General features: G+C 35.3%; 1 pseudogene; it reads left to right on the forward strand.

The window, feature by feature from the left end:
• LOC100686482 overlaps window positions 1-25703 on the forward strand; it is a 51068-nt pseudogene extending 25365 nt beyond the window's left edge.
• The last annotated feature ends 1537 nt before the right edge of the window (window positions 25704-27240 follow it).

Here is a 27240-nt window from a genome sequence, read left to right on the forward strand (position 1 = left end):
ATATATGTATATTTATAATGTATAATATGTATAAATAAAACCTTTTAAAAAAAGACTTCTTTCTGTATGTTTGTTTTGGTTTTTGTTTTTTTTTTTAGCAATTTTACTGTGATATGACAAAGTATTCTAGTTTGGGTCCCCAGCACTTCTTGAACGTATGGGGTCCCTAGCAATCTTTTATGTATTTTATCTATTTTGGAAAAATCTCGGTCATTATTCTATTCATGTTTCTGTCCTTGTGCTCTCTCCTACTAAAATTCCAAGGATATGTGTTACATTTTACTGTATTCTGTATATCTTTTACACTCTTTTCTGTATCTTTTAATCCTTTATTCTTCCTTTTTTTTGAGACTTTATTTATTTATTCATGAGACACAGAGAAAGAGAGGCAGAGACATAGGCAGAGGGAAAAGTAGGCTCCTCACAGGGAGCACAATGTGGGACTTGGTCCCTGGACCGGGGATCATGTCCTGAGCCAAATGCAGACACTCACCACTGAACCATCCAGATGTCCCAAACCTTTATTCTTTTTGTATTCTATCTAGGCATTTTCTTTTTACCTATATTCTGGTTCACTAACCCTTATTCTCTTGTGTCCACACTGTTGTGAAACCCATACCTTGAATTCTTAATTTCTGTATTTCTATTTGACTCTCTTTTATAGTGCTTAGTTCAAAGCAGAATCTTTTCACTTTTTCTGTATTCATAAACAGGTCTTCTTCCCTGGCATGCTTAGTTATTTTTTAATAAAGTTTGAATATTGCATATGAAAAATGACAAAAGTCTTTTGAGGTTTTGAGTCATGTTATATTAATTCAGAGAGGAAATAATAAAGGGCCACAGGGAAAATATCAAAGTCATAGAACTCTGAGTAAAATGTCTTATCAAAACTGATGACAAGTATGTGATTAAAATAATTTCTTAAGAAGATAGAAAGACTTGGGGATCCCTGGGTGGCTCAGCGGTTTCGCACCTGCCTTTGGCCCAGGGTGTGATCCTGGAGTCCCGGGATCGAGTTCCGTTTCGGGCTCCTGGCATGGAGCCTGCTTCTCCCTCTGCCTGTGTCTCTGCCCCTCTCTCTCTCTCTCTCTCTCTCTCTCTATGTCTATCATAAATAAATAAAAATAATAAAATCTTTAAAAAAAAAGAAGATAGAAAGACTTAAGTGGTATCTGATAGACTTTCTTAAGATCCTTTTACCTAAGGAAAATACTTTTTGTTAAACAAAGGGCTCCTAAGAATATTGATGGTGTTATCCCATGACACTCACAAGAACCACAGAAAGAAAGATATTTATTTCAAAGAGATTTCTGAGTGTGGTTTTTGTTAAATGGAATTGTTTTTAAATGGAAAGGCCACCCTGCATTTAAAGATATTATATCAGCTAGTGCTGAAAAGGAAAGAGAGAGCGCAAAATAAAAGGCCAGAAAGTAGAGCAAATATGATACTCAAGTGAAAACATAGGCCATTTCTTATAGAAAGGGAAAGATTAGTAGAAAGGTGAACCAAGAATCCACAATGAGAGTGAAGATTCCTGGAAAATAGCAGAGCCTAATTCAAGAAACTGGAAGCAGGTGCCCGGTTGATTTCAAAATTGCTATGGACCAAAGACTGCTTCTGCCTCCCATTTTCCTTCTTTTTAAATAAGAGTACTTATATTGGTTATTCTATGCCTATTCCCAATTATATGTTATATGGGGATGGACAAGGAGACAGTTAACCAATCTTTAGTTCCTAGGTTTTCAAAACAAAAGGACCCATACTCAAAGATCATAATATGTAAGGACCATTATTCTAGACCTGATCACATGACAAGATCCTGGACTTCAAATTGATGTCACAATAAGAGGGTATTTTAGGACTATAGGTTATGAGACAAATGTCTATTTTGCAGGTGGGAGGAATGTAAATTTATCTCAGAGGGAAGTCTGAGGCACAAAATCTTTAAGAACCTATCATTGAATGGTAGGCTCTGTGTCCCTTCCTCATGAGTCTGGGCAGGTTTTTTTTACTACTTCAACCAACAGATTGTACCAGAAGTGACACTATGTGACCTCTGTGGATAGACCAGAAAAGACTTTGCTGCTCCCACCTGATTCTGTTGGGACAAAAGTCACTGTGTCAGAAGCAAGCTGCCATGCAAGTCTGTCTACTCTGGTGCCACCATGCTGGTGAAGCCCATAGGGTTTTTGTTTAACAGCCCCAGCTAAGCTAGCAGTCAACCTCAACTGCTGGCCATGTACATGAGCAACACTGAATGTCTAGTACACTTGATCCTTCAAATGAGTATAGTCTCAGCTAATTCCAAACATGCAAGAAACTTTAAATGAGAATTTCCTATCTGAGCCCTTCCTCAATTTCTGACCCACAAAACAGTGAACAAAATAAAAATGTAAGCCTACTGTATTTTGTGATCATTTGTTATGCACACTATCAGATGACATGTGGGTCCCAGAAATCTGCATCTTAATAACTATATATGAAGGACACTTTTGCACACAAAAGTCTAAAAATTTTACCATTTTTTATCATGTGTACTGACTCAAGTTTATTTCCCTTCCCTTTAACATCCTAATAGAGATGATCAGAGAACAAAGACATCATCCCGTCTTTACCTCTGGAGATGAAACACAAACCATCCAATACTGGTTGAGGAGTAATCTCATGACTAATAGAGATTGTGACTCGAGACATGCCATAATTCTTTGATTTAGTGTTCTGGGAAGAAATAGTTTCCTCTCACAGATTGGATCCCCTGATGTTATCTTAAAACCTCTAGAGCATAAAAAAATCTGACTTTATTTCTTTTCATTCCTGCTGTTTCCTTAAGCCAATGAGAAGGCAGAAAGTGAGATTTGTGTCATTCATTATCCAAAAGCACTGCTGTGCCTGTCTCTGAGGAAAAGGCATTCATGAATGCAAGTTGGCATTAAAATGGTCTCCCAGATATATAAGAAGTTAAGTTACATTAGCATTTGCATCCAGAAAACTCAATATTTTTCTAATGCTTTATAATCATACGTTGGCTATTTACAATCATATGAATTGTGTGTTACAATCCTTCATTAGTTCTTTTTAATGAACTAGCACACCTGGTACCTCTCAGCCCCAATCATTGCTGCTATTTGCTTTCTGCCAGTCATTAGAGATGATAGGGAAACTCAAGAGAAAGAAAGGATGTGTGTCAAATAGAGACAAAATGCAGGTGGTGATGAGATTTGAGTTACACACCTGGGCTCATTCATCTCCTTCTGAAGTTTTTTGAGGAGGGGTTGGGCAAAGGGTGGGGAGAGTGATTGGTGGAGCTGAAATATTAAAGGCAGTGCTTCTTTTCTAAATCTTTAATTCTCTAACCAAGTAATGATTTTTCTGAATGACGGGAGAGAAAACAGGATGGGGCGAGAACTGTGAATGCTAATATCTTCAGTGCAATGGCCTTACACTGAGTAATTTGCTATATTTAACTTTCCATCTGTAGAGACTAGAGTATGTATGGATCTACCAAGCTACTTAAGTGTTCAGCAAACAACTTAGGTTCTTTGAAGAGCACTGATTGCTTAGTTTAACAACTCAGGTGTGGTTGTGTTTTTGTTTTGTTTTGCTTTTTTAATTTTAATTTTCCTTTTTTTCTCTCTCCCAAATTTAGGCTTTTCATAATTGTACAGAGAAAGAATGTGAACCTGGATTTGAGAGAAACAAATCTGTGTTGGTAGTGCAATGAACCTTTTTATCACTACGATATGCAGGAATAACCCTTCACTATCTACCTTATTTGACCTTGAGAATCTTTAAACATAATTCTGTGAGTCAAATGATTTTTTAAAAATTCTTTCTCATGTTTTTATTTAAAACTTAAGTATAACAAGTCAAAATCAAAGGTTGGGAGGAAAATGTTAAGTTTAGAATTTCTTTTAAAAATTCTTGTTTTTCATTGTCATTTAATATATAAATTACATATAATATTTAAAATAAATATAAATAATTGAATATGTTCTACATAGTTAAAATATCAAGTCAGGAAATAGATGACTTTGTTAATTAGTTATTAAACAATAAAGGAGTATTTCAACTTTGGGTTTTTTTCTTCCATTTCCATAACTTAGCATTTTCTTATTAATAAAGATTTTTGTCCCGTATTTTCCAAATCACAGAGTTACTTAGTAGTAGGCTTCAAGTAGCATCACAAATCTGCCCATAAGTATGAAGGTATTAAGAAAATTATGTGCTTTCTTCCCTTTGAGCTTTTTGATCTGTACCTATAATTATCTGTTTGGATCCTGCACAAAAATAGAAAGAGAAAATGACAGAGTAATTATGTTTTGAATAGACTAATTAAAAAGTAGAAGATAATTCCACATACATAGAAAGCATGTACTATGTGAGGAATATTCCTAATATTATAGAGAAAAAGAAATTGAATCACTGATAAATAGAAACTCCACCTGATTTTATACCAGTAGTACAGGTAGTGTGCTGTGGGAGGAAGACCACTGAACTGGGAGTTAGTACACTTGAATCTACCTAGAACCAATTGAATGACCTTGGACAAAGAACTTCAACCTCCTGAACCTTGATGTCTTTAATAGGAAACTACCAATTTCAATAACATAATCTCTTCAATAGATTCTTGTAATACTGATCCTAACATATGAAAGTTTAACTGTATGATTATTTAGCTTGCAGGACATTTTGTAAATAATTATAGAAAACCAAATAACAAGTCTAATTTGGATATCCAGATTGAAGCCAGCTGAAACAGAGACCCTAAGGATGTGACTAAACAATAGATTATAATCGGCAGTCATTTTCTATTCATCTCTTGATTAGGGTTGGATGGATGTAAAAGCCAAGCTCACTGCCAACATTAGGATAGGGACATATGGCAAGCAAATTGTTGTTGGGGATGTTATATCTCTCATTCATCTATATAGTAAAACCACATATACTTAGACTCTCCAAAGTTTATAACAGTAGATAAGAAATATATAGAATGTTATCAATCCTTGACATTTAATAAAAACCCCACTGTAAGAATGAATAGTATAAGAAAATTCATTTATTAAAAAGAATATTTACATAAAGAAAATGATCTTCATATTCTTTAAAACCATCTGTTTGCTTGGCCATAAGATAAATCTTTCCTAATCATAATTTCATTCAATTTGTTCAAGTAGAATAGAAGGTTTCTTAGGCCAGGCACCATGATCAATTATTTGGTACATTCTCAGCACCTAACAAAACACTTGACATAAAAATTGAGAAGGATTAATTCTGCATTTCTTCTTTAACATTACAGTTTAAACTTATTAAACAGTTTAAGCTTATTAAAATACTAATAAACATAATAAAATTAGGATTGCATATAGGGGGATCCCTGGGTGGCGCAGCGGTTTGGCGCCTGCCTTTGGCCCAGGGTGCGATCCTGGAGACCCGGGATCCAATCCCACATCGGGCTCCCGGTGCATGGAGCCTGCTTCTCTCTCTGCCTATGTCTCTGCCTCTCTCTCTTTCTCTCTCTGTGACTATCATAAATAAAAAAATAAAAATAAAAAAAATAAAAAGGATTGCATATAGGTATAAAAATGAAAAAATGAAAGTTCTCCCCCTACCATCATCGGCATTTCATGGGAAATAGGACTATTAGCACTTCTAAGTGTAATTGTAAGTGTAATTGAATAGAATTCAAATTCTAGTATAAGTACACATGTTTCTGTATGTTTATACTGATATCTACATACATCCTTATAAAAAATGGAATTAATCTTTTGTATTTGGCTTTCATGTCTTGGAGAACTTTCTCTAAGAGTATATGTGGATCTACCACGTTCTTTGTGATGGCTACAGAGAATTCTACTGCATGGATATACTTTATTTAAATATTTTGACTCATCTATTCTTTTAATCAAAAACTAGAAAAAACATTGTTCTAAACACCTTTGTGCATTTATCCTGTAGACATGAGGATAAATTTCTAGCAATGAGATTTTTTAGTCAAAAGGATATAAATTTAAAATTGTTTTAGGGGATCCCTGGGTGGCGCAGCGGTTTTGCGCCTGCCTTTGGCCCAGGGCGTGATCCTGGAGACCCGGGATCGAATCCCACGTCGGGCTCCCAGTGGATGGAGCCTGCTTCTCCCTCTGCCTGTGTCTCTGTGCCCCTCTCTCTCTCTCTCTGTGACTATCATAAATAAAAATAAAAATTAAAAAAATAAAAATAAAATTGTTTTAGTATGAAATTGCTCTCCAGAAAAATGTCACCAATTTGTATTGTCTGAGGATGCCTTTTTGTTCTCAATTTCATCAACTCTTGGCTTTATCAGACTTTCAAATATTTCCTGGTCTGATATTTGGAAGTTATACCTCACAACAATTTCTGAAGTTTTTGTGAGATTCAAGACAGTCTTCCTAGTAGTCACTTAGGATTGCGGTAGAGTTGTAGAGATTTATTACAGGTTATTGTTACGTCAATTACTTCTTGGGGAATCAACCTTACTGCTCTGATCTTTGATCACTTTACCCTAAACCATGTAAGATTGTCAAAAATCTAAGCTCTACTGCTTAGGTTTGGCACAAACCTGCAGAACAAATGGTATCAGTGCTCTGCTCACCTTCTGAGATTCCTGCCTTTGCTTAGAATTAGGCCTGATAATTCATTAATTTCTTATCAGCTCTACATTTCTTTTACAAATATTCTTAAAATATTAATTTAAAGTATTATTTTAATGTTTTAATTGTTAGCAAAAAGTTTATCAGGAGTTCAGTTTTGGACACGATGAGTTTTAATCCTCTATTAGTCCTATGGTTAGGAGAGATCCCAAAGATGCATGTAGGCTGATCAATCTAGAGATGAGGAGACTAGTTGGACTGGAAAAATATTTTGGAATAGTCAGGCTACTGGATGCTATCACTCAGAAAGTGGATGTAGGTATATATAAGACAAGAACTGGAACTTGGCTATTCCAACACTAGGAGATTAAGGAACAGTTGAAGAAATAGCTCAGGAGACTGAGAAAGAGCAACTAGTAAAGTGGAATGATAACCAAAGGTATGATAACCAAAGGTATTTAAAAAAAAAAAAAAAAAAAGGAGGAATGTGTACCTGAGAGGAGTGATCAGCTCTGTCAAATGCTGATAAAGACAGAGTTGTTCGATGAATTTGGCAACATGAAGGTCGCTCATTACCTGAGAAGGGAAGTTTAAATGGAATGTTTAGGGCAAAAACCTGATTGAAATGGATTGAAAAGAAAATAAGAGGAGAAGGAATGGAAATAGCAAATATAAACAATTATTTCTAGGGGTTTTGCTACAGCAAAACTTCCTTAGGTAGGAAGTAGCTGCCGTGGCAATGGAAATAGGGCTGAGATCATTTCTTTTTTTTTTTTTTTTAAGGTAGGAAAAAATAATAATTTTAGATGCTAATGGAAAAATATCTAGTGAAGAGAGAAACCATTATGTGAGAAAGAGGGAAGAGAGAATTCCTGAAGTGTTGCTTGAATAGACAAGAGGAAGTTTAACATTGAATAAGATCATGGGTAGTTCATTTGAGTTTGGGAAGCAGGGACTTGAAAGTGGGTAGTGTAGTGTTGGAGGGAGGAAGTTCTCATCTGATCACTTCATTTTCTCAGGGAGTAGGAAGAAAGATCTTTAGCTCTGAGTGAAGCTGGTAGAGGTAGAGGAAGTGCAGAGTGCTTGAAAACAAAACAAAAAAAAAGGTCTGAAATGACGCTCCAATAGAGTGGGAAAGCACATGCACCAGAGAATAAGAGTCCTAAAAAAGGTGGCCTGAAACCACACAAAGCTAGGGAGATATGAGAATGTGATAGGTCTCTTTAGAGACCTAGAGAAATGTACAGTCCAATATAAGGGGTGAAGAATGTCAGATAACATGCTTTTTTGAAGGAATACCACCTCATCACAACTTCAGAATTTAATATTGGATGCCTTGAATTTTAGGGACATTGGCTGCAGAGCAACTCATTTAGAGAGAGCATGAAGTTGGGTTTTCTTTTGGCCTAAAGATTTTTACACTGGGCTTCATTTTTTCCATATAATCCTAAGAAAAATTGCCTTGGGTCTCTGCAGTTCCAGATCTCCCAAATCTCTGGTCAATATTCATCTTCAGTTAACTGAAACAATATCCCCTAAAATTCTTCTTGGTTAGGCTGTCCCAAAGGTGTTGAGATTGACACGTTGCTTCCCTAGTAGAAAAATATGTTTAAATTCTGTGGGATTGTAAAATTAAATGTAGAGATGATGAAGCAAATATATTCTAAAATAGCAATGCTGTTGTTTTAAGGACTCACTTGATGAATCTGGCCTAGGAGAGTCATAAACTAGCCTTGTGATTGCAATAAAATAGTTAAGTCATCCATTGATGTGGAATTTTGATCATAAGCAGAAATCATAGTAAAATCATTTGGACCATTGGTAATAGCATATGACTTTACGCAGTTAAATTTTTAACTTATATTTCTAAGATTTAGTTAAGAACTCAGGACAATTTCATCTACTAATAAAACTTTTAAGATTCTAAAAATGTAGCTCAATATATCAAATTTATAAATTCAGCTTAACATGTTATGAAGTTTAAGTTTGTATGCAACAACTTTCTCAAAATGTATTTATTTAATTAATAAACTAACAGGATTATTTTACATTGGTCTTAAAGGCTTCAGGAAGAACCATGTTTTTAAATTAGCAATTAAGATTAATTGAGTAGCATTTTTAAAATCAGAGAACTAGTGATTCAGTTATTCTGAAAACCCTATTTACACTCAAAGCATCTTAAAATTCACGTTGACATTTTTATTTATGTCTTAGAGTTTTTCCCTAATATCTTTTTGGTTCTATGGAATTGATTTTGAAGGAGAGATGCAGTAAATTTTTCCCCTTATTTAATCAAAGACCACACTCATCTTTTCACATCTGACTTGAAATTACACTTTAATCATGTGCTCAATTCCTGGATATGCTTATTTATTGACTCTCTTTTTACTTTCCTTGTTCAACTTGTTCATTCCATAACATATAACTATTTTAATTATCCAACTCTGTAATATAGGACAAAGCCCTATTGTTTATTTTATAGAACTTTTCTGGATATTATCATGTTTTTATTTTACAGATGATCTTTAGTATTACTTTATTAAAAGTATATAAATGATAATTTCACTGGGAAACATTAAATTTGTAATTTATTAAACACACACTTAAATCAAGAATAGTGGTTGAACTGTGTCAATTGCCTTTTCTTTGTTTTTTTAAGCAGGAAGGGAGAGGGACTGAAGGAGAGGGAGAGAGAGAATATTAAGCTGGCTCCATGCTCAATGCAAAGCCCCACTTGGGGCTCAATCTCACAACCCTGAAATCATGACCTGAGCTTCATTCAGGAGTCAGATGCTTAATTGAATAAGCCACTGGGGCTTTGTGAGATGATCATATATTTTCCTCTTTTGGCCCATTAATATAAGGAACTATATCATTAAATTTCTTTAGATTGAATTAATCTTGCATTCCTGAGATAAACCTGCTTGACTGTGAATCATCATATTTTAAATTTAATGCTGAAGTCTACTTGCTACTGTTTTGAGATTTTTGCACTTGACAGTTTCTAAATTATATCTATCATCATGGGACTGTTAAACTTGTCTACTTCTCTTAGTGTTAATTTTACATATTATATTTTATTGGAAAATCATTCATTTTAGACAGGTACTATTTTTTTTTTGCTTAGAAGTTTAAGATATATATATATAATTCTGTTTGCATTATATCTTAGGCCATTTTCCAAAATTGATGCTTTCTCTCATTTTAAAATCTTTGTATCCCAGTGGCTTGGCTTAATTTCATTTTGACTCCTTACTGGTCAGTGTTACTTGGTTTGGTTTAAAAAAATAGTTCTTCACAAGAGACTCCTAATTCTGGGAAACAAACAAGGGGTAGTGGAAAGGGAGGTGTGAGGGGTGGTGATGTGACTGGGTGACGGGCACTGAGGGGGGCACTTGATGGAATGAGCACTGGGTGTTATGCTATATGTTGGCAAATCAAACTCCAATAAAAAATATACCAAAAAAATAAAATAAAAAATAGTTCTTGGATATTTTATTAAAAATTATATTCTTCCTGAGTTGTCTTCCTCTTTAGTTTCTTCTTTATATTTAAAAAAATATAATTCCTTTACTTTTGTTTTCTTTTTTTTTTTTAAAGATTTTTATTTATTTATTCAAGAGAGACAGAGAGAGAGAGAGGCACAGACACAGGCAGAGGGAGAAGCAAGCTCCATGCAGGGAGCCTGATGTGGGACTCGATCCTGGGTCTCCAGGATCATGCCCTGGGCTGAAGGTGGCGCTAAACCACTGAGCCACCGGGGCTGCCCTACTTTTGTTTTCATTAGGTTTAGTTTATGACCATTTTTCCTAAGTTTTTAATGCTAAAAGCTTGATTCTCTTATTTCTTTTTGCTTAATCATGTTTGTCTATAATTTTTCCTCCAAGCATAGCCTTATTTGTATTCATAGCCTTTGTTTTCCTTATCATCATTATTTTCCACATAATCTTTGATTTTCTTTCTATTTCCCTACTGAGTCAAGAGTTAAATGAGAAATCTTTGCATTTTCTAAGTGCTTTTTGGTTATATTTTATTCTCAGAGACCAATAATTAAACATTTACTGATTTATGATCCTTTCTCCTAATTAATGAATATTATAGTATGCACAAAACCTTGTGAATTAGTAGCACAAATTTTATGTCTGCATAATACCAACATGAATGTTATTTTTTAAAAAATTAGAAGTGAAATATTTTCTCCACCTGCAAAACACATCCTGAGTTAAAATCCATTCATATAAATTGGCCACTCTTCAGAATTTAATTTGATTTTTCAATGCAAATACAATTCACAGTTCTAAAGCATTTACAGGATAAAAACACATATCATGGGCCACAGGGCAACTATGGAGATTTGGACAACTGTTTCAGAGAGGCTGTACTCGACATTAGACTTTATCCTTCCAGAGCTCTCAAAAGAGTAGAAAGCTAATGTGACAGCCTGAATCCTGTTAATTTCTAGTTTTTAGCCCCACTACAAATTCTTTTCATTTAATCTTTAAAATGCTACCACCCAGACTTATATGTTAAAATATCAAAAGGTGAAAGAAAGAAGAAAAAACTCCCACTTCTCTACCATCCATAGATAATAATTTTAACATTTTAAAGATTTAACTAACAACATATGCATCATATTTCTAATGAAGAAGAAAAATCTCTTAAATCTTTGTTTCTTTATACTTTTCAAATCCAGTTATTCCTCCTGGATGTTCCATGTCACCATCTTCTCAATTAGAAAAATAAGTTATTATAAATGTTTTCATTTCCCTGGGACTTTAAGAAGATGAGATTCAAGTAATACCTTCATATTCTACAGGGATATAGTAAAAAGCAAATCTTTCCTTTCTGATCAATAGCTCCATGCTCTGGTGCCAACTTCACTGAGCCTTTGGAAGTGAGAGCTCTAAGGACACAGAAGCAGAAAGATCAGAAAACACTAAAAGACCGAAATATTTTCACTGAGATTCTTTCACTTGAAATAATGGTCATTTTGACATTTTTATCTGAGCTCCAATTTTTCTTCTTGACATTACTAAAATAGATTACAAAAATTAGAAGCAAGTTTTAGTAACTACGGCTCTTGAACAATGTTCCTGCACAGTCAGAGAGATATATTTGGAAATAATCCATAGCGACCAAGTGTTCCAAAAGCAATATGCAACTTCTCAAAAGTCAGGGTCAAATCACAGGAAAACTGTTCTATACCAAGGTGAATCTTAACAGGACTTCATCTCCTGTGTCCAGACTGTTATCATCTGCTTAATTTAGCCATAAATTTTGATCAGCTCAAGTTGGCAAAAAGTGGGGGAATAAATCTGTTTGACTAGGCTTGTATTTGATCAATAATAAAATGAAAAAAAGACAGTTTGCAAAAAGAAAAAATATTTGATTGGTATTGACCAAAGTTGTTTCCATCATCAGAAATAATTATGGACTATTTTCAGGAGGCCTAACAATAAAATGAATAATATCCTTTTGCATACCCAGCTCCATGGTTTGAAGGAGGGCAGAACCTTCTGAAGCGGAGAGTGGCAATAATGGGAATAATCCTGCATATGACAATATAGCTTATGTTTATTGTGCTGTTACTATGTGCTGGGTATCATACTAAGTTTTTCATTAAGTATCTCATTTATTTGCACACTACTGTGTATGTTCTGCTTGAGGTACAAAGTTGTTACCTTTCAGTAGGATAATATAATTCAGTATCACACAGTAGCAATGTGTGAAATACTGAATAAATACCACAGAGGAATATTCTTCAAAATATAGACTAGAGCAAAGGCCTAATGCCTTCAACACTGCATCTCCCATATGGTGTTAGTACATTTGCATTCCCACCAAGCACACAGTCTTTGTCAAACTGTGTTAATCTCAGTTCTATGAGAAACCTGCACCATGATGCAGTTAGACATGCAAGCTATTTCCCAGGGTAAACATCTGTGAGAGAAAATGGGAAAAGAGACTAGGAAAGACAGATGATGTTTAGGTCAGACACTTGTGAAGGGCAGAGGAAAGAAAGGTTGTATGATAGTTTGGCAAGGCCAGTGCAGAGTCCTCCAGACATGCCCTCCTATAGGAGGAGTTCTGCATCTCCCAGGAATGGGGGCTGCCTTAGTCTCCCTGTAATGGTCTGTCATTGCCAGGAAACTACCTGGTAGAGGCATGACCTGGATGCACATACAGTGAGGGATTTTAGAGCCAACTATCTGGAACCTTCCATCCATTGTGCTATTACTCATAGTCAAGAAGCATATTTTCATAGTAACTACAGAGACCAAATGTAGATCAGTTTCAGCTTGGCATTTTACACAGACTGAAAGATAGCATAATTCATCCATGTAGGCATTCACCCATTTTCATTCATTCAATAAACATTTATTCTATATGTCTGTAAAAGAGACAATGACAATTTAATAGGAGAGTCAAATGTAAATAACAGTAAAATGTAAAATGATACTGTGATAAGTGTTAGGAAGACATTTTGGATATATGACTGTATATATAAAGGGATCTAACCTCTTCATAGAGTTGGAAAAGGCTTCTTTGAGGTTATAACATTTGGGCTGAGGACTAAACAATGAGTAGGCATTAAGTAAGCGAAGGAAGAACAAGCAGAGGCCAGAGTGAGCAAAGTTCTTATGGTAGGAAGAAGAAAGACAAACATGAAAGGTGTGACTGGCCTTGAGTTCATTCTTGGACAGGTTGAGTTGGAGGCATCTTTGAGATACTCAAGAGGAAATGTACAGTAAAATCTGGTTATTGGAAGAGCCTGGAGACTGTAGAGAGAGATTTGCAAATTATTATTACCAATTATCATTGGTAGTAACTAAAGCTGATAGCATAAAACAAAGTGGAATCACTTTACTGTTGTGTGTATATGTATATACATATATATGTATTTTTTTTTTCCAACTCTGTGTTATAAAACCAAAACTTCTCATCCTGTCTTTAGGGGGAAGAAACTCTAAACTTTCCAACTATTTTAAACTTTTTAGGTAAAAAATAATGCAGAATGATTTTTAAGCTACTCTTTCCTAGAGCTCAAGGCATCAGATACCTCTTTATAGACATTTTATGAATTTTTTTACAGTAAAGAAATAGTCTTTAATTTTTAAATGGTTCTTTATCACTTTACTAGTCTATTTACATCATATAATTTATAATAAACTTCTGGATTTTTTTTTCTATAATCAGCACTATGTGAATAAAGAGAGCCCAATGAGAAATACTGTGGTTGGTTTGTTTATTTATTTATTTGTTTGTTTATTTATTTATTTTATTCATTCATGAAATACACAGAGAGAGAGAGGCAGGCAGAGACACAGGCAGAGGGAGAAGCAGGCTCAATGCAGGAAGCCTGATGTGGCACTCAATCTCGGTCTCCAGAATCATGCCCTGAGCCAAGGCAGGCGCTAAACCACTGAGCCACCCCGGGATCCCCAGAAATACTGTGTTTTAAAAAATTGGTAGCAAACTTGACTTTGGAGCCTTGGTTCTTCCACATTTTGGGTTTGTTTTGAAATGCCCTCTGCTGAGTCCAAACATGGATTCTCATTCTGGTAAGTAAATAAAATGTGAATGACAACTCCTTGCACTTTGATAAATTGTCTATATCTAGGTATTTCATAATGAAAGCCACTGTCAACATTTCAATGTATTAAGAAACAGTTATATGCAGATGTATACATAGTCATTTCCTGAGAGTAGAAGAGCCTGGGGTAAGTTGATTCATGATTTAATGATTTTCATCAGAATGAAATAAGCATTTGATTTTTGGATTTGATCAACCTCTCTCTGCAGCTGTGCCCCCACCTAGCAATTACATCCTCCCTGGGCTCTTTGCCCAGGCAAATGGGGTTCGTCCTTGTTTCATGTCTCACTGACTTCCCTGATAATAGACATAGTAACTGCTTGAAATATTGCCTGCCTCTGAGCTGGATAGCTCTGAAAACTTGAGAAAAAGGGTTTTCTCCTGTCATTTTTTCTCTCATCACAATAAAATGCTTCCTCTAATAATACACTTTAGGGACCAGTTAATCTTCTTACCATCAAAACTTGAAAGTGAACTTTTGAGAACAGTTCCTTATAATGGCATGCAACCCACTATAACAACTTTATCTAAAAAGAAAAATTCAAGATCACAGTGGTGAGGGTAACACTCTTAGCTGTTTATTTGCTTCTTCCTTACTGAGACTATTCCAGTAGGCATGCTATATGTGGTTGGCATCAAACATTTTATCCAGCTGCCTGCCAAGCATGTTTTTGCTTAAGGCAGAAACCAAAAGAATTTTCCTACCCTTTTTCCTTCCATTATTTCTTATTATTATTTACTGCTCAGTAATTAACAGCACTGTTTCTATATGACAATGTACCATTTTGTCCTTCTGCAATTGTTTCAATGTAATTGTGAATGAAATAGAACCTACTACCCAGCATTTTTCATGTGTGTGCAGTGGTTTCTGATTTTAAATGGAACATATTGAATAGATTTAGCTTTGCTGATGGAAAAGTTAGTAAGATACATGCAGTATTTCTCTTCCCTATCCATGTTTGCTAAAGCCCATCTATATTCTGAATGGTTTAATTTCCCTACCTTCTTCATTAAAAAGCAAAATTAAAATGATTACTCAATAGCAATAGATACATTTGTCACCATCTTAAATCCTTTTTTTTTTTGCCAGCATAATTCTTATATGTAGTTAGTAAAATGATCGTATTTACCAAATCTTATAAATTATCTGGTAAAATGACTCTCACTGCTCTCCTTATCTCTATGTAGTTAGTAGATTAGGGCCTGGGATCTTTAGTCCCAGAAAATTAAAACTGTCTCTCATTGTCATATTGATGGATCATCTGTTGTTCCAGGTGCTTCCATGGTTTTTAAGACCTGTGAAGTCAGCTGTCTCACAACTCATCTGCATAGTTGGGAGTTGTCATCATAGAGATGCTGTGCCTAAGGCTCCAATTTGATATATTTGCAAGACTTGCAGGGAAACTGTGAGCCATGTGGATATATCACATGTAGAGACTACCAGTGTTTTAAATATATGCAAAGTGAGATATTGTTGTCACCAACCCAAACAGAATGGTCATTTTAATATCCCAGCAGGCCAATGGGAAAGCACAATTGGAGAAACAAAGAAGTGTTTCATAGGTCTGAAGTTAGACCTCTGATCAATAAAAATTTCATTATTGCTGATAGGTTTTATCTTGGCAAAGGGCTAACTTGAGAATTTTATTAAATAATAAAGTAAAAAAAATAAAGCTCTGATACATGTCATTTTGTTTGGAGGTCTTATTCAGGACATAAAATTTGAAATTTCAGGTTCAAGTATTTTAATATAAAATTTATCAAATTATAAACACACATATGTATGTATATAACATATATATGCATATGTAAAAGTACACATTGCATGAGTATGCAGCTCAATGATTATGTACAAAGTAAATATATCCAAGGAACTTCAGGAGCCTCCCCAGGCTGCCTTCTAGTCACTAGAAGTTAATCTTAAAGTTAACTCTATCTGTACTTCTAACGGTTGGTTTACTTAAAGTTAATCTCTATCTGTACTTCTAACGGTTGGTTTACTTAGCAAGGGCAAGAGGGTTAGAAAAAATTTTTGAATGTTTTACTGAATTATAACACATGTATATGAAAGTATGCAAATGATAAGTATATAACTTGCATTTTCATAGACTAAATACACCTACAAATCCAGACAAGGAAACAAAATATTAACCACCGTCCCAGAAGGTCTTTCGTGCCCCTTGCAACTCCAGCTCCTCATTAAGGGTAACCACTGTCCCTGACTTCTATCAGTCTCAGTTAAGTTAGGGATACCTATTTTTTAACTTTACGTAAACTGAATCACGTGGTATTCACTCTTGTTTCTGACTTACACTTCTGATACTAATCCATATTGTTGTACTTTGTTGGATAATCATTGGTTCATTCAGATTCTACAGTGTGTCTATACCCCAATTTATGGACCTATTTACTGTTGGTAGGTATTTGGGTGATCACAAATAGTGAAAACTCCATATTTAACCTTTCTCTAAAGTCATTATAAGTTTTACTCTATGTATTTCCTAATAATAGAGGGTGAAAGATCTTTTCTTGCTCTTAAAATGCTCTTGTCAAACTGCAAGTTGTAATGTTTGTCCACTATAAGGTATATGAGTCTTCTCCCCAGTTATAAGAAGGTCTGCTATTCTGATTTTAGGTTTTGGGAGGAGTTAAATATATTTCCCTGGATATTTAATTAATTAATCACCAAAGGATTGTAACATTTTAGAACCATTAACTATAATTCATATGTTGAATCAGTTCAGTTTAGTAGGATTCACTCAGGAAACATCTTGAACTGCTCATTTATTATATTCAGTAATTGAATCTTTCTTCCCTACTCTTTGACCCCATGTTTTTCTCACATGGAGAAATTAAAAAGCTTGGTCCAGTCTAAATCAAAACTTCAATCTCTTGAACAATTAAAGCTTATCCCCTTCACCCAATACCCAGCGCAAAGTTGGAAAAAAAAAAAAAAAAAAAAAAAAAAAAGGAGTCTATCCTTTCTTTCATGTTTCTTCCTTGCTTCTCACTTCTTTTTTAGTCTCCGGATCTTCAAAGAGTGGTTTAGTAGAGTACCTGGAAAGGGGAAAGGAGAAGACAAGGAGTTAAAGAAGGATGAAAGGAAAAGAAGTAAAGTCTTTTCTACTCAGCTGATTGTGTCTGATTGTTCTCTCTCACCTGTCAAATTCTGTCTTGGCAAGTCACCCAAAATCTGGCTCTTTTGTGGGATTCTTACGTGTGTTCTTTGGAAATCCCAAAGGGCACTTCTGACCCAATTGATAGATCCTCCAGCTGGCTGTTAGTATACGCCCTCCAGTGGTATACCCACAGTTTCTATCCTCTGAGGTCCCCACACTTTGGCAGGCAGGTATTGATTAACATTTTCTCAGCATGATTGAGTTCACTTGGTTCTCAAGATTTCACTTTTGTCTGCCCCTCTGAACTGCAGAATATACCTGCTGACCACTCTTCCTTCTACAAGATACAATGGACAGGTCTACTCAATGAATAAGGTATCCTTCTCACAGGTGCTCCAAATACTAAGAAAAGGAAAGGGTAGCCAGTAACTCCCTCTGTCATTTCTCCTCTCACATGAATTTATTTCCAAAAAAACCCTTTCATCAATCTAACTTTTTTTTCCATCTTAGATGGGAAGATAGTCACTAGATTGGTTTTGTTATCTTTTGGTAATTTCTCATAGAGAATTATCAAGCATCTCTCTTTAGAATATGTGCTTATTATCCATTGTTCTAAGTTTTGATGACTTAGTCAAAATTTGTACCAAAAAATGTAGGTGACATCTTGTTATCTAAAGCCAGAAAAAAAAAAAGAGAGATTTAAATTAATTGTATGTATGGAATGTCTATATTGTCTAGGAACACCTTAAATACTTTTGGAAAATAAAATGGATCTAGCTATCTGCTTGGAGAGGTAAAAAAAAATTCTATTCCCAACACTATTCTAGGCCATATGGCAAATACAAAACTTTTGAGCTTTCAGGGAGCTCCTGATCAAGCTAAAAGGCAAGATTTGCATTCTTAAAACTATTAGCTCGTCATGATTGTGCTCTGTAAAAGGATGCATGCAATGCTAACAGATAAACCATTCTCCAGAAGTTAAGTTAAACCAAGGGAGCATTACCCATCTTGCCTTCTCATTACTTAGGAGCTGCTGCTTTGTATCATGAGTATTGTTCCAAATGGCCAGAACAGCTGACTGGGAGCCATCCCCCATCAGGGCAACACTCTTCCCTGTATTGCAACATCAGGAAGCAAATGATCAACACAACAGGAGAATGGCAATATTGAGTTCATGAAGGAGAACCTTCCTGTTTTTCTGATTTAGTCTGTACCATTTGGGATTGTTTCTTTTGATCATTTATCTACCACATCTCAAACTTCTTCACCAAATAGTCTGTAAGAACAAAAAAGCCCAAAGAATTGATTACTTCTCATAGTTCTGGAGACTTAGCTTACAGTTGGCTAGCATAAATCTGAAATGTCTTTGACAGTATCTATTTCATTTTAAAAAGTCATGGACTTGAGCAGCCTGGGTGGCTCAGCAATTTAGCGCTGCCTTCGGCCCAGGACCTGATCCTGGAGACCCGGGACGGAGTCCCATGTCGGGCTCCCTGCATGGAGCCTGCTTCTCCCTCTGTCTGTGTCTCTGCTTCTCTCTCTCTCTCTGTGTTTCTCAGGAATAAATAAATAAAATCTAAAAAAAAAAAAAAAAAAAAAAGTCAGGGACTTTATACCCAGTCTATAATGTATCTCTGATTTCTTTAATTAAAAAAAAAAATACTGAGAACTTACATCTTTTGCCATGAAATAAGGCTATAGCCCTGCATGCTGTATCCATAGGTATACTCCCAATATAAGGATTTTGCTTACTCTAGATTAAGGAGATAAATATCTTTTTTCTTGGGTCAAGGATAAATTTCTAAGCTGCTTTTTTTTTAATTTTTATTTATTTATGATAGAGAGAGAGAGAGAGAAAGAGAGGCAGAGACAGGTAGACTCCATGCACCGGGAGCCCAATGTGGGATTTGATCCCGGGTCTCCAGGATCCTGCCCTGGGCCAAAGGCAGGCACTAAACTGCTGCGCTACCCAGGGATCCCTCTAAGCTGCTTTTAAATTGAGCTAATACACTCCATGAGAGTTATAGAACTTCTTTGCTTATAAAGGTTAGCAAGTTAGCAAAGGCACCTTGGTCAACATATTGTACCCAGAACAACAATTTAATAATAAGACATATAACTTATTATCTCTTGAAGAATAGTATCACAATATCATCTGACATTAAAATTTTTCACCTTTATTGAGATACAAGTGATTAATAGAATTGTAAGATGCTTAAGGTACACAGTTGATACATTTATATATTCATTGAAAAGGATTCTCTAATCTAGTTAACACATCCATCATCTCATATATTTATCTTTTTATGTGTGTGAGAGAGCAATAGAAGTTCTCAGCAGATTTCAACTACACCGTGTAGTGTTATCAGTTATAGTCACCATCTTATACACTAGATTCTCAGACTTTGTCTTATAGTTGCATTTTGTACCATTTTCCCAAACTCTCCCTATTTACCTCCACCAGCCCCTGGCAACTACTCTTCCACTTTTTCTTTCTGAATTTTACTTTTTCTCAGATTCTATTTTTTTAAAATTTTTATTTGTTTATGATAGTCACACAGAGAGAGAGAGAGAGAGGCAGAGACATAGGCAGAGGGAGAAGCAGGCTCCATGCACCGGGAGCCCGACGTGGGATTCGATCCTGGGTCTCCAGGATCGTGCCCTGGGCCAAAGGCAGGCACCAAACCGCTGCGCCACCCAGGGATCCCTCAGATTCTATTTATAAGTGATATCATGCAGTATTTTCTTTCTCTGATTTATTTCATTTAGTGTACTATCTTCAAGATTGGTCCATGTTGGCAAAATAGCAGAATTTCCTCCTTTCTCATGGCTGAATAATATTCTATATGTCACATCTTTATCTATTGATTTGTTGACAGACATATTGACTGTTTCCATATCTATCTGGTTGGTTTCCATATCTATCTGATATGGCTATTGGGAATAATGTTGCAATAAACATAGGAGTACAAATATCTCTTTGATATCCCGGTTTTATTTTCTTAGAGATAGATAGATATAGATTTTGATATACAATATCAAGTTAATTCTTGCTTAGTACAATGAGTTTGGAAGTATTCCCTCTTCTATTTTTTGGAAAAGTTTGAGAAGGATTGTTATTAATTTTTTTTTTAATTTTTGGTAGAATACACCAGTAAGGCCATGGGCTCCCGGACTTTTGTTTGTTGGAAGGGTTTTGATTACTAATTCAATCTTCTTACAGGTAATTGATCTGTTCATATTTTCTATTCATGATTTCATCTTGGTAGTTTGTATGTTTATACTGGTCCCATATGATCCTTTGCAGATTTTTTTTAAGATTATTATTTTTTTATTTATTCAGAGAGAGAGAGAGAGAGAGAGAGAGAGAGGCGGAGACACAGGCAGAGGGAGAAGCAGGCTCTATGCAGGGACCCGGACGTAGGACTCGATCCTACGTCTCCAGGATCACACCCCGGGCTGAAGGCCGCGCTAAACCGCTGCGCCAACGGGGACTTCCCTGCAGATGTGTTGTAATGTCTCCTCTCTCATTTCTAATTTTATTTGACTTTCCTTTCTTTTCCTTGGGAATTTTAGCTAATAGTTTGTCTATTTTGTTTATCTTTTCAAGAAATTAGCTCTTAGTTTTATTGATCTTTTCTACTGTTTTTTTTTTAATTTCTAATTCATTTATTTCTGCTCTGATTTTTAGTTAGTGTGTTCTTTTTAATTCCCACAAGTGTAAAGTTAGGTTGTTTGAGAGCTTTCTTTTTTCTTTTCTTTTTTTTAAGTTTTTATCTAAGTTCCAGTTAGTTAACATACCAGTGTAATATTAATTTCACATGTACAATATGGTGATTCAGAACTTCCATATAACACCTGATACTCATTACAAATGTATTCTTTGGTTCCCATTATTTGTTTCACCCATCCCCCACCACCCTCCCCACTGGTAACCATCAATGTGTTCACTATAGTTAAGAGTCTGGGATCCCTGGGTGGCGCAGCGGTTTGGCACCTGCCTTTGGCCCAGGGCGCGATCCTGGAGACCCGGGATTGAATCCCACCTCGGGCTCCCTGCACCGGGAGCCTGCTTCTCCCTCTGCTTGTGTCTCTGCCTCTCTCTCTCTCTCTCTGACTATAATAAATAAATAAATTTTTAAAAAGTTTAAAAAAAATATGGCCTGATCAATGACTTTAAAAAAAAAAAATGAGTCTGTTTCATGGTTTGCCTCTTTGTCTCCTTTTTCCCCCTCTTTGCTCATTTGTTTTGTTTTTTAAATTCCACATATGAGTGATATCATATGGTATTTGTCTTTTACTTAATTCGTGTACAGTAACACCCTCTAGCTCCACCCATGTCATTGCAGATGGAAAGATTTCACTCTTTTTTATGACTGAGTGATATTCTTCTGTATATATATATACATATACCACTAATTTTTTATCCATTCACCGGTCAATGGACACTTGGGCTAAGCAGTATGGAGATTCCTCAAAAAGTTAAAAATAGAACTACCCTGCAGTTTAGCAATTGCACTACTAGGTATTTACCCAAATACAAAAGGATACACGCACCCCGGTGTTTATAGCAGCATTACCTACAATATCCAAATTATAGAAACAGCCTTTTTTCTTAATGTAGATACTTTTGCTGTAAATTTTTTTCTTAGAACAGTTTTTGTTTTTGTTTTTGTTTTGCATCTCATAAGTTTTGGTATGTTGTATTTTCATTTTCATTTATCTCAAGATATTTTTCTATTTCACTTTGATTTCTGTTTTGACTTGTTTGTCCACTGGTATATTGTGTAATTTGTATAATCTCCACATATTTGTGAACATTTCAGGTTTATTCTCATAACTGGTTTTTAGTTTCATATGATTGTAGTCAGAAAAGACGCCTGATGTGATTTCAATCTTAAATTTATTAAGGCTTGTTTTGTGGTCTAACACATGATCTGTCCTAGAGAATGTTCCATGTGCACTTGAGAAAAATGTGTATCCTGCTGCTTTTGGATGGAAAGTTCTGTAAATATCTATTAAGTCTGTCTGATCTAGTGTGTCATTTAAGACATGCTTCTTTATTGATTTTCTACCTGGTTGATTATTCTTTGTTGAGAGTAGGGTTTTAAAGTCCCCTGTATTGCTGTTTCTGTTTTCAGATCTGTCAATATTTGTTTTATATATTTAAGTTCTCCTAAATAATATGTAAATAATATTTGCACATTATTTCTTCTTGCTGGATTGACCTCTTCATTATTACATAATGACCATCTTTTACAGTTTTTGTCTTAAAGTCTATTTTGTCCGATAAAGGTATAGCTATCCCTGCTTTATTTTGGTTTTCATTTGCAAAGAATTTCTTTTTCCATTCCTTCACTTTTAGGGTACATATGTTTCCCAAAGTTGAAGTAAGTTTTTTATAGGCAACATTAGTTGGGGCCACTGTTTGTATCCATTCTCTGCCTTTTGATTAGTAAATTTAGTCCATCTACACTTAAAATAATTATTGATACATGTGAACTTAATGTTGTCATTTTTTCATCTTTTCTGATGGTCATCTAGTTCCCTTCTCTCTTCTGTTTGTCTCTTACTTTTTGATTTGATGGTTTTCTGTAGTGGCATACTACTTAGACTGCTTTCTCTTTATTTATTGCATATCTACTATAGGTTTTTGTTTTATGGTTACAATGAGGCTTAGATAAAATATTCTCTATTTATAATAGTTTATTTTAAGCTGATAACAATTTAATTTTGAATGCATATTAAATTTCTAAATTTTTACTACCTGCCCCCATATTTTATATTTTGATATCTTAATTTACATCTTTTACCTTGTGCTTCCACTAACAACTTATTGTAGTTATAGATCTTTTTAATACTTTTGCCTTTATAAGTGATTTAACCACCACCGTTATGGCATTAAAATATTGTGAATTTCATTGTCTATTTGCCTTTACCAGTGAGATTTATACTTCTATTTTTTTCCTCTTACTTATTCATACCCTTTTATTTCAACCTGAGGAATTTCCTTTAACATTTCTTGTAATGCCAGTCTATTGGTAATGAACTTCTTCAGCTTTTGTTTGTCTAGAAAATTCTTTGTCTCTCCTTCAGTTCTGAAGGACAACTTTACTGGATCAAAGATTCTTGGTTGGCATTATTTTTCTTCTAGCATTTGGTGCTACTCCCAAGCACTCATGCTACTCCCTCTGGCCTGCAATGTTTCTGCTGAAAAATTGACTGAGAGTCTCATAGGGATTCCCCTGTATATAACAAGTTCTTTTTTTGCCCCACTACTTTTAATATTCTCTCCTTGGCCATAACTTTTGATAATTACAATGTGCTTCAGTGTGGGTCTCTTTGGAGTCATCTTATTTGGAGCTCTCGAGGATTCATGGATCTGAATGTCTTTCTCAAGGTTAAGGAATTCTTTGAGTATGCTTATTATTTCTTTGAGTATGCTTTCTTCCCCTCTCATTCTCTGTGCTCCTTCTGGGACCTCTATAATGCAAATGTTGGTCAGCTTTATGGTGTCCCATAGTGCCTTAAGCTATCTTCTCTCTTTCCATTCTTTTTCTTTTTGCTTCTCTGATTGGGTGAATTCTACTGCCATGTTTTTAAATTCACTGTCTTTCTTCTACTTGATATAGTCTAATGTTGAATCCCTCTACTGAATTTTTTAGCTCAGTTATTAAATTCTTCATTTCTATGGTTTTTTTTGATACTTTATTATATTTTCCACCTCTTTGTTGAAATTCTCACTTTGTTCATGTGTTGTTCTTATCTCAGAAAGCATCTTTATGACCATTGTTTTGAACTCTTTGTCAGGCAAATCACTTATTTTCATTTCATTAAGGTTTGTTTCTAGATTTTTCTCTTGTCCCTTTTTGGAAGACATATTTTTCTGTTCCTTCTTTTTCCTTGACTTCTCTGGGTTGATTTCTATGTGTTAGATTGAACATTCACTCTCTCAGTAATGACAGAGTGTTCTCATGTAGGATATTAACCTTATCTATCAGTTCAGCCTGAGTTCTTGGTTGTCCCTCAAACCTTTGTGATTTTCTAAGCCACTCTTTGTTATTAGTAACTCCTAGTATTTGAAAGTATGCTGAAATCTGTCTTTGTCCCAAAGGGGAGGTTCACATTCAGAACGTAGATGTAGGCTGGTTGGAAAATGGATCTTCAAGCAGCTGCTGGAAGAGTACAGTTAGGGCCTTTCCTGGAAGAAATTCAGAGATGCACTTTTTGTCTGTCTCCGTGATGGGCCTGTGTGAATACCTACAGGGGGGTGCTCCTGTGCCTATTAATGTCTTTTTCTTTGTTTCTTATAATACTGTGGGGCTCATGGCTGCAAGCCCTATTGGCTATCAAAGCCAAGTGATCTAGGGGCCCATCTGTTGAGCAGTGACTGCGAAACTATAAAGCACCCACAACTTTCATTTTATATAACTATGATTATCTCCATTTCTGTCACTGTCCATGTTAGACAGCAGTATTAAAGAGGCAAGCACTGGTCAGAGAATGGTGTGAAATAAAACCAGTCATGCCCAGGTACGAATTTGACTCACATTTGGAACATTTTTCTAGATGAATGACTAAAAATTGAATTTACCTGATGTACCAGGCTAAGTGTTTTGTATGATTTGTTTAATTTCACCCTTCCAACACATTGAGAAATAAAGTTAAAATGTTAAATTTGAGGTGCCTGTGTGGCTCAGCTGGTTAAGCATCTGGCTCTTGATCTTGGCTCAGGTCTTAGTCTCAGGGTCGTGAGTTTGAGTTCCATGTTGCCTAACATGGAACCTACTTTAAAAAAAAAAAATTCACCTATGTCCACACATCTCATAGCAAAAACCTCGAATTTAAACCCAGGCTTCTGACTCTAGAGACCTCTCTCTGGGATGCTACAGGGTGTTTACCTATGGCATTAGGTTGCATAGATCAGTTGACATTTGCTATAATTTTGAAATGTATTTAATTGTGATATATAACATATATATTGAAAATTCATAAAAATAATTAAGATTAATAAGCTATCATACAGGAAAAGTTCATGTACCTGCTACCTACATCAAGAAATGGATCACTGCTTCTTTGCAAGAGAACTTGGCATGAAGTTGTAGCAAATCAACAGCTGCAGTTGCCACTGTTCTGTCTTTAGCTTCACGATATTTCCCATGGCCAAAAATGCTCTAAGTTGTCTCTTAGACATTCAGCAAACAATGGCAAGGCAGAGCCAACAGAAATAGACAACTGATTTCCCTGACAAATATGGTAATGCTGTATAAGCTAGCAGAGCCATTTCTGTATTGCTGTGTGGGCATACACAACAACACATATTGAAGCAGAATAGAACCTGTCCCTGTTGGCAGAGTCACCCCAAAGGAATGGAGAAATCAATAATCATCCCAGATGGTATAAAACTGAATTGTTTTAAAACCAACTCCTACTTGATGCCAAGTAAAAGTACTGTGTATCCATTAAAATATGGCATGATTGAAGCAATAAAGTACTTTTGAAACCCTAAAAAAAAAAAAAAAAAAAAAGGAAATGGAACATTGCCACTACTCCAGAAGCCCTTTTCTTTCCACTTTTTTTTCTACCCAAGATAATCACTATCCTGACATTTATTGTAATTATCTTAATTGTTTTACCATGTAAAATTGCATCAACTAAACAGTGTAGATTAGGTATTCTTGTTTTTGAACTTCGTGTAAATGGAGTCAGCATATATTATTTTTATGACTTCTTTTGAAGAGAGATTCATCTAGTTTTTGATCATGTAACTAGGCTGGTCATTTTTTTGGCTATATATTCATTGTAGATCTCTATTACCATGTATTTGTCTATTCCACTGTTAATGGACCATTTCCAGTTAAAGACTTAAAAATATGCTGCCATGAATATCTTTGCCTCTGTCACTTGTTACACACATCCATGAATTTCTGTTGGATATGTTTAGAAGTATAATTGCTGGATCTATAGAATTGCATCTCTTCAGCTTCGGTAGATATCACCAAACTGTTTCCAGAGTAGTAATACCAATTAATATTTCTACCAGCAGTATCTAAGAATTTCTCATACTATACATTAATTAGTATTCTTTTTAATTTTAGCCACTCTGACAAATTGTTTAGCAGTAGCTCACTGTGGTTTTTATTATTAATAATGAGCTGAGTAGTATTTCATATATTCAGAGTCATTTGGCTATCCTCTTTTGTCAATTTCCTCTTCAAGTATCTTGCACAGTTTTTAAATTGTGTTGTCTATTGTTGTATGACTGAGACTCATTTTATATATTAGTCCTTTTTCAGTTATATACATATATCTTAAAGACTTATTTATTTATTTATTTGAGAGAAAGATAGTGGCGGGAGGGGCGGAGGAAGAGGGAGAGAATCTCAAGCAGATTCCCTATTGGGTGCAGAGCCCAATGTGGGGATTGGTCTCACGACCCTAAGATCATGATCTAAGCTAAAATAAGGATCAGATGCTTAACTGACTGAGCCACCCAAGTGCCTCTCATTTATATATATATATATATATATATTCTTTTTTATTTTTTTTTAAGATTTTATTTATTCATGAGAGACAGGAAGAGAGAGGCAGAGACACAGTCAGAGGGAGAAGCAGGCTCCACACAGGGAGCCTGACATGGGCCTCGATCCCAGGTCCCCTGGATCACACCCTGGGCTGAAGGTGGCGCTAAACCTCTGAGCCACCCGGCCTGCCCTCATTTATATATTTTAAAAATACCCTCTACTACTCCATGGTAATCCTCTTCTCTGAAGTCATGGAGATAGTGATCTGAGTGATAGTGATCTTTGCAGTAATTATTCTGCAAATAGGGAAAGATGTTATTTTCAATAGTAGTGCTAGAATACCTGGATACAATGTGGGACTAAAAAACCTCTTCTATCCCATACCATACACACACACA

The sequence above is a fragment of the Canis lupus genome, chromosome 20 (assembly GCF_011100685.1).
Source record: "Canis lupus familiaris isolate Mischka breed German Shepherd chromosome 20, alternate assembly UU_Cfam_GSD_1.0, whole genome shotgun sequence".
Taxonomy (NCBI): domain Eukaryota; kingdom Metazoa; phylum Chordata; class Mammalia; order Carnivora; family Canidae; genus Canis; species Canis lupus.